Raw genomic sequence first — 7,371 nt, forward strand, 5'->3', positions numbered from 1 at the left:
CTGCTAAAACTAGTGGTCTCTCTCACACTCAGGCTGTACTTCCAAAATAAACTGAAATAAATCAAACGGACATAGGCTGGAAAATAAATGAAAAATGATGTGAAACTAATTCAGGAAGAAAACATTGCCATTAACTTTAAAGTTGTTGAAAAGTTCAGTGTCATGACACACAAGTGAATCTGGTTAGTCGCTCACAATCACGGTGGATTTATGACTTCAAAGTTTGACCTGATGGTAGCCTGGCTGTCCCTAACAGTATAGGACCTGCTGCATGGGGCTATTATTGTAGCAAACGCATTTGTGCCTGTGAATCTCAGTCCACATGTGTGTATTTCGATCTGTGTGAGGATTTATGTGTGGGATTGTTAGAAAATCAACCCAGCAGAGATATAATTTCTTTTCAAATTGTTGGAAAAACCAGGAATGATGATCTTCAGTATCTTGCAGTAAGCTTACACTGTCAGTTCCAGGTGCATCACTCTGGATTCTAGCTAGAGATCAAATCCACTGACTTGTATACAGTGAGTCTGTTTTTACCTAACTGCTTCAGCTAGCTCCTTTCTGTCTGTTCCTATGAAAGAGTGTACTCAGTGTGCAGCGGTGTTTGGGTACAGGCACATGCGGGGGGCTTGAGCACCTGCCCCTTTCCTGATGGATGCCCCAAGTGCCCTTTTCTTGAGGTATTTTTTTTATGTGTCTGTGTACACGTGGAGCCCCGCCTGTGCCCCTCAACAATAACATTTTAATCACAATTTTGCTAAATAAAAAGATCTGGCTTGTATCAGTCACATGACAACCATTAACCAATGCTCACCCTTCACAGCAGAGCGTGCTGGTATTACTTTATTTTTTCATTCTCATTACTTTATTGTTATAGCACTAGGAATAAATAACAAGAGAAGGATTCTGGATCAGCACCATGATGCAAACTTGTGGCCATGGTATATACAGTATTCTGGAGAAGATATAAAAATGTCACTGTATGTGCATGTGTATGTGTTTTATGTGTATAGATTTTTAAGGACATGAGGAGAAAACAGTGACAAAGGTAGCTATGTGAGGCTGTTAAAGGCAGTGGATCCCTCACCAGTTGAATTAAAAAGAGCACAGGTAACATTAACACATGTACCAGTTGTTGCATTGCAGAGGTATTTAAGTATAAAAACAATAATAAACACAATTGCAGTGTTTTGGTTCTATAACATTATTCCATCATTACTTAATTATGACTTTATTACTATTAATGCAATAACAAATTGTGCCCTTTTCTCAGATGAAAAGCAAGTGGAGAGTGATACATGAGATGAGGAGATGGAAGGAGGAAGAGAGGCAAAGAGTGAGTCACAGGCAGAGCCTAATTTATTCCCCACAGTTTTTTCTTTTTCTTTTTTTAAAAAAATCTGTTGCATTACGGTTCCAAGTGCTGTCACCAATCTTTGCATTTTATTATTATCTCATAACACTTGTTTAATCAACTACCATCTCTCCTATGGACTTTTTAACCCTTTAAGACCTACCATAGAACTAAGTCCGCCAGAGCTTATATTATATTTTTACATGCTGTAGTGCCATTTTTGGGAGCATTTCAAGTTGATATACATCAATACAACCATTATAGCCCAAATTTTAATAATATGTCTGCATTAAGTGCATAGTAATTACATAAATTGCAAAAAAGTGCAATAAACTACAAAAAAATTTAATATCGTTTTTGTTTTTTTAACATATATTTCTAGTTAGAGAAATTTAAGAGGCCTATCCCTCAAAACTGTAAATACAAAAAAGTTGCACAAAATAGTTTCCCACCACAGGAAATTTATTTTGACTGTCTTCATAGTTTTATTTTTGAAATACACAAATTTTTATATACTGCAGGAAAACGAAAATAAATATTATAATGCAAATTTGCAAAAAACCCAGCATATGCATCAAAACAAATTGTTTCCAGCAGTGCAATATGAGTCCTAAGCATCCCAGAAACGACATAGAAAGTCATAAAGTCAAACATAACTTTTAAAAACACCAGTATAGGCTCATAAGGCCCTGATGGTAAAAAACTACATTTCTGCAAAATGCTGTCACTTCCGGGTTTGGGCAGGACATAGCGGACATGCGATAGTTCGTGCTGATGGAGCAGGAAATGTTACAAACAGCTGATCGGATTGGCAAAGCGTGTTTCTGGAATAGTATGTTTTTGTTGTTGCAAGTGATTTTTATGCAGTTTTTGCAAAGCTATATGTGGAACGAAACTGTGACTTAGGACAAGCTGATGGCATAAGATGTAAGTACAACTCCTCTGGTTTCATATGCAAAAAAAATTATTGCGCTAGCTTATGTGGTTGCAGTGCTACCGGGATTTAAAAATAGTTATGCAAAATGGAGCGTGCCTGCGCCGACCGGCTTTCTACAGTCTCAGACCAACACAGCCCTGCCCTCCAGCGCTATCAGCAGCAGGAGCAGCAGCAACCCCTCAACAGCAACATTGTACCCCATTAGGTAAAACATAGGCATAAGTTTACTTTGCATTGTCCCCATCTGATCACAGTGATGTAGTATGATGCGATTCCCTATTAGATCCTTGATGTATGTGAGTTGTTGTCATTCAGCCTGGTTCTGTGTGCCCCTTTTTAACTTTGAGCAGAACTAAATTAGAGAATAGCTTTATTGTTGGATTTTACAGGAAGATATCCGAAACTAGGAAAACACTAGGAACTGAACAAGGAATTACTAGCCATTTAAAATTGTTAAATAGCAATCATGTGGGGCTTAGTTACACCTAATAGTGAGACCTCTTTTTCTAGCAAAGGTAGCCTTTAGGTGCTGCAGTTCAACTGCCTGAAACCAGCATGTGATCAATCACTCTACAAACGTCAGTTGTGCATCTTTTGAATGAAAAAAACAGTTTATGATATCTATGAGTAAATCATATGAGCACAGACCCACAGACCCACAATGTTTTTAATCTAGCTTTTCACTGACACCTAGTGGACACTGATACAAAAGTAAAGAAGATTTAAAGTGTTTGAAAAAATGTTTTTATTGGAACGCTTCATAGGATCAGTAAAATTAGTGTAATGAAGCAGCATAAATAAAATAAGTTGTATAACATTCATGAAACAAAATCTACATGGCGATTAGCTCTTCTGTATCCTCTCATTAACAGAAGCCTCTTTTGTTATTTCTTTTTATTTAATTACAAAAATAAAGAGGCCAAAATAAGAAGTAATAACACATTTGAATTCGATTCAGCTTCATACAATTTATATTGCACCAATCCACAACAGTTACCTCAAGGTGCTTCATATCATAAGGTGAAGACCCAACAATAATAGAGAGAAAACCCAACAATCACTTGTCCCCTGTGGACAAGCCCCTTGGCGATAATAGCCAGAGTTTAATAATAACTAATTATTAAGTACAAGGTAGTTTATAATCACATAGTGAGTGAAGATGAAATTCTCGGGGAAGAACCAGAAGCCCAGCCTTATTGCAATGCAACTGAAGGAGGATTCAGGTTCACCTGTTAAGGGGCCTGGAGGCCAGTATGTGGAGCCAAAAGCAGATTCAAATACAGGAAGCAATAGTAAGGTGTTCTCACAAACTTTATTGAGCAACACAATGTAAAACTAAGGAACAAGGAGTGAATGTTTGGCATGGAGGCTCTGTAAATGGAGACAGAGAGGTTGGTTAATGAAAGCACATGATGTTCCAGCACTGACTGGCAGCAGGTCTTCACCAGTGTTTCTGATAAAGGTGGTCTCTGTCTGGAGCTGAAGGGGTAGAAGAGGATGTGGATGCAGGGAGGTGTAGATTTGTGTTGTTTAGTGTCTCTGTGTTTGTCAGCTGCACACACACTGACTGCAGGTGAGGCAGGTAAGTAACACCTGGCTCTCTCTGTGTCACAAATGAATAAGAACATGATGGCTTTATCTGAGCTGGGCTCATGGAAAGCTTCTTGGTTTTCTGAACTTCCTGTTCAGGTTTAGATGCCCACGCTGCAACACAAACAATAAGTAATAAAAGTCAATAAGTCTTCTTTTTCTAACACATTTTTGTCTCAATTTTATCACATATCACATGAAAAAATGCTGCGATTCTCAGAAATCTTCTCTCACATCTACACAGATGCAAAGAGACAGATGTGAGATAACAGAACGAGTTTATGAAGATGCAGATGTTCAGCAGCTGTGTTCACTTGTGTGTTTGTGTGTTTTACATACTGTTCTCCAACAGGATGCAGGTACTGAACCATGTTGTTGGGAATCTTCAGGATTTTACACTTGAAATGGTGATGAGACAAGCTGCAATACTATCATTTATCCACTAGGAGGAGGAAGTGATCAGTGGGAGGAGAACGTGCGCAAAACTACATCCATACATAGCTTGACTTTGTTCTCCTGAGTTATTCTTTTGAATTATGATTTACAGACAATGATTAAGTTTACTGATCAGCAAAGCTTCACAGCACAGTTACACAAAGGTAAAATACAAGGAAGGTGACAGCAGATTGATTTTACATTCAAATAAAACTGTTCTTCTTTCTTTTGGCCTGAAGTATCCAACACTTTTAAGCACCTTTTATCAATACAACTCTAATGACTCTGTCACTACCTCTGGGTCTCTCACCTGTTTCTGGATATCAGCCCCTGGCCGACTGTTCAGGTGAGCTGGTACCATGTTGATCCTGAATCTGTCTTATTAGGTAATGTTCAAATAATTTTATGATTCCAGTGTTTTCAGTGTGGGAGAAAGTACTCAGGGCCTTCAAGTTACACACTATGAAAGGCAGCAACAAGTTTGATATTCAGAAACCTAAAGTATGTATCAGCAGCAGAATGGACCTAAAAATAAATGTTTGTTTCAGTTCTATGAAGCTTTGGGTATTTTGGATTAGTAGTACTGCTGTGTTTGTTGTATCATATTTCTGTAATTGTTTATATGCTTTATATATTTTGAGGTAAGTTGATCTATTGTGTTACATCATGTTCCATAAGGATGTTATGTTAACGGAGATGTTCGCGCGGCACTGGCGGCACGGAACACCGCCTTTGCCTCCGCGAACACATCGGACTACAAACACGCACATTACCAACTCCGGAAGACGATCAAAGCAGCCAAACGTGAGTACAGGGACAGGGTGGAGCAACAGTTTGACAACCCTCGGAGTATGTGGCAGGGACTAAACACAATCACAGACTTTAGAGGGAAAACCAGCACACCGCAGACCACGGCCTCTCTGTGTGAGGATCTAAACGTATTCTACGCTAGATTCGACGCAGCGAACACCATGAGACCGGACAGTGTGCGCACCGCGGATGACGTCAGTGCGTACACTGTGTCTGAGGAGGATGTGCGGAAGTGCTTCAGGAAGGTGAACGCACGCAAAGCTACTGGTCCGGACGGGATTCCCGGCCGCGTCCTCAGGTCATGCGCGGCTCAGCTGGCTGGAGTGTTCACGCACATCTTCAACCTTTCCCTCTCTCTGTCTGTAGTCCCAGCCTGCTTCAAAATGGCCACCATCGTCCCTGTACCCAAATCCTCCACCATCTCCTCATTGAACGACTGGCGACCTGTAGCCCTGACCCCCATCGTAAGCAAATGCTTCGAGAAGCTGGTCAGGGACTTCATCTGCTCTGCACTACCCGACTCACTGGACCCTCTACAGTTTGCATACCGCCACAACAGGTCCACTGATGATGCCATAGCCCTGACACTACACACTGCCCTGTCACACCTGGAGAAGAGAGACACGTATGTGAGGATGCTGTTTGTAGATTACAGCTCAGCATTCAATACCATCGTTCCCTCGAAGCTGGACAGGAAACTGCAGGATCTAGGACTGAGCAGCTCCCTCTGCAGCTGGATCCTTAGCTTCCTGTCTGACAGACGCCAAGTGGTCAGACTGGGCAGCATCACCTCATCCCCCATCACACTGAACACTGGTGCTCCACAGGGGTGTGTACTGAGCCCTCTCCTGTACTCACTCTACACCTACGACTGCACAGCCACTAACAACTCCAACATCATTGTGAAGTTTGCGGACGACACTACAGTGGTGGGTCTTATCACCAACGGTGATGAGACGGCTTACAGGGAGGAGGTCAGCGCCCTGACCCACTGGTGTCAAGACAACCATCTCACCCTCAACGTCGCAAAGACAAAGGAGTTGATAGTGGACTTCCGGAGGTGCAGAGAAGTACACACCCCCATCACCATCAACGGCGCTGCTGTGGAGAGAGTGAGCAGCTTCCGGTTCCTTGGAGTACATCTGGCTGAGGATCTTACGTGGTCAGTACACACAAACAAAACAGTGAAGAAGGCGCAGCAGCGCCTCTTCTTTCTCAGGAGACTGAAAAGATTCAGCATGAGCCCCCGCATCCTCAGGACCTTCTATCACTGTGCCATTGAGAGCATCCTCACTGGATGCATCACCACCTGGTATGGCAACAGCACCGCCTACAACTGCAAAGCTCTCCAGCGAGTAGTGCGGTGCTCTGAACGGATAATTGGAGGTGAGCTTCCCTCCCTCCAAGACATCTACAGGAAGCGCTGCCTGAGGAAAGCGGGGAGGATCATCAAGGACTCCAGTCACCCCAGCCATAAACTGTTCAGACTGCTTCCATCAGGAAGGAGGTTCTGCAGCATCCGGTCCCGTACCAGCAGACTGAGAGACAGCTTCTTCCACCAGGCCATCAGACTGCTGAACACGTCATAGACACCTCAGCTTCACTACTGGAACTTTAACATTATGCACTCCACACTGTATATAAATGCCACTTGTTTTGCACATATTCAACTCTGTATATTTTATATATTTTATTATTATTATTATTATTATTATTATTATTGTTTTTTTTTTTTTTTTTTTTTTTTTTACTATTTAATTTGTAAAAATGTGTACACACACACACACACACACACGTAGGAAAATATTTAGTATACACATCCAGAAATGCATACACTATTATATATTGTACATATATTTATTAGTTTCAGGTTGGCTATTCTTGTATTTTGCTCGTTTGTGTTGTTGTGTTTGGCACATCTCTGTTGCCTGTGGGGCTCGCACACAAGAATTTCACTCGCATGTGCTGTGCCAGTGTGCCTGCACATGTGATGTGACAATAAAAAAGTGATTTGATTTGATTTGATTATGTGTTTGTATGCTTTCTGTTCAGTTTGACCCATTTAGCAGAAGTCAGCCTGTTTAAGGCTCTGATATCTATTCTGTATGACTTAAAGCAGTTATGACATGGTCTGATTTTCTCACCCAATAAAGGAATATTTCATATATCAGTCTACTCTTCATTCTATCAGAAACAGTCATCACAGCTCGTACATTCTCTTTTTACACATATATGTAAGCATTGA

This window comes from Simochromis diagramma, unplaced genomic scaffold (assembly GCF_900408965.1).
Source record: "Simochromis diagramma unplaced genomic scaffold, fSimDia1.1 OVJJ01000293.1, whole genome shotgun sequence".
In the NCBI taxonomy this organism is placed as follows: Eukaryota; Metazoa; Chordata; class Actinopteri; order Cichliformes; family Cichlidae; genus Simochromis; species Simochromis diagramma.